The sequence below is a fragment of the Microtus ochrogaster genome, chromosome 1 (genome assembly GCF_000317375.1).
Source record: "Microtus ochrogaster isolate Prairie Vole_2 chromosome 1, MicOch1.0, whole genome shotgun sequence".
Lineage (NCBI taxonomy): Eukaryota > Metazoa > Chordata > Mammalia > Rodentia > Cricetidae > Microtus > Microtus ochrogaster.
The window spans coordinates 89,954,424-89,956,459 of NC_022009.1; positions in this window are offsets into that span (position 1 = coordinate 89,954,424).

Sequence of the window (2,036 nt, forward strand, 5' to 3'; positions counted from 1 at the left end):
CCTCCCTCCCTCCCTCTTTTCCTTTCTCCCTTCCTTCCCATGCTTCTCTCATTACTACATATGCTTGGTGTCACTGATGACAGCAAAAAGCAACATTCATATGACTCAATAATTATAGGGCAAGGAAAACTACAAAAAACTCTGCTACATATCTACTGTGGAAAAGCAGCAACTGAAAATAAAAGTAAATCACTTTACATTCACGAGTGCAAAGTCTGACCTAGCTGTATTCAAAACTTCAGTTGAATTGTTTTTACAATTTCATACATGTAAACAATGCATTATGGTCATATCCAACCCAAATCCCCCCTCCCACTCCACCTGGACTCCCCCAATCCTGCCCCTTTCCACTTCCATGCCTTCCTCCTCCTCTTCTTTGCAACTACCTTTGTAACCAAGGGATGGGGATCCATCAGATCCTCCACCAGAGGCCACCCCACTGAGGAAAATCACCCCCTCAAGCAACCATCACCCACCTCATCTGGGAACCACACCATTCTCTGTCCCAGTCACGCGGGGTTGACAAGCTTGCTCTTGTGAAGATAACCATAGCTGCTCTGAGTTCACAGCACAATGGCCCCACAGTGTTCAGAAGACAGCATTTCATGTCTCTCCTCCCATATTAACGGCTTCCATCTTCTCTCCGCCCTCCTCAGTGTTGTTTCCTGAGCTTTGGTGGACTTAACATAAACGTTCTGTTTAGGGATGAGCACTCAATAGTTAACTGATCCCCAGCACTCTGGCCAAGGATAGGGCTCAGCACTGACTTCCCCACTGCAGAAGGAGGCCTCTTTGACCAAGTTTGGGAACAGCACCAGTCACAGGCACAAACCTTAAATATTTGGAAGGTAGTTTAACAACATGTCCGTAGAGCAAAATCACTACAGTATCCTCAGGGTAGGACCTGAGTCTTAGCCATTGTCCTATTGCTGTGAAGAGACACCATGACCACAGCAATGCGTCTAAAGGAAAGCAATTAATTGGGACTGGTTTACAGGTCAGAGGTTAGTCCATCATCACCACGGCAGGAACCAAGGCAGCATGCAGGTAGACGTGGTGCTGGAGAGAAGCACCGTGAAAGTTCTCCATCTGGATCAGCAGGCAGCAGAAAGAGGGAGAGAGACACACACTGGGCCTGGCTTGAGCATTTGAAACCCCAAAGCCCACCCATACTGACACACTTTCTCCAAGAAGGCCACGCCTCCTAATCCCTGTCAAGTAGCTACTTCCTAATGATCAAACATTCAAACATACAAGTCTGTGAGGGCCATTCTATGACCTTCCCAGCTTTGGGGTTTTGACCAGGTTTACATAGCCCAGAATGAGTTCCTTCCTGTGAAACCAGTCTCACACCAACTGGAGACTGGTTAGATGCCTCAGTGACAGTCACGGCCCAGTAGGCACATCCCCCACCCCCCAGCAAGTCAGCCTCATAGCATGCAGGAGCCACGTGTTTCCCAGCAGCCTGCATAGTGTCTCTCAGCACTAAGGAAGCCAGTCAGCTGGGAGGAATTTGCAGGGCAATTCCAGCTCGTTTTTTCTGTCTCCTGCAACTGAAGTGCTGTCTTCAAGCGATAGGGTCTCATCATCTGAAAATTAGTCTTTTTGATTTTGTTTCTGATTGCTTTTCTTTTCTTTATGAACAAACAAACCAATTTGGAACATCTTTCTGTGCAAGAGAAGATTTCAAATTTCTTTCTTTTTACATTAATTAAGCTCACTTAATTAGTTGACTATAATAATATACTTAGAGCTGGGAGGGAATTCAGCTCACTGCATGCATTAGTAGGAAAGGGCCTGACCCCCAACAATACACACACAAGAAAACAATACACACAACAAAACAATATACTCACTTATTATTTAGGACTCAATTCAAAATTTATCTACAACACACTCCACCCAGTTTCCTGAAATTGTAAACAAACTAATTTCCTGCCAGCTAAAATAGAAATCTCAGGACTGAAGAGATAGCTCAGAGGTTAAGAGTATTGGCTGCTTTTCCGGCTCCTTCAAGCATGCATACACGCGCGCGC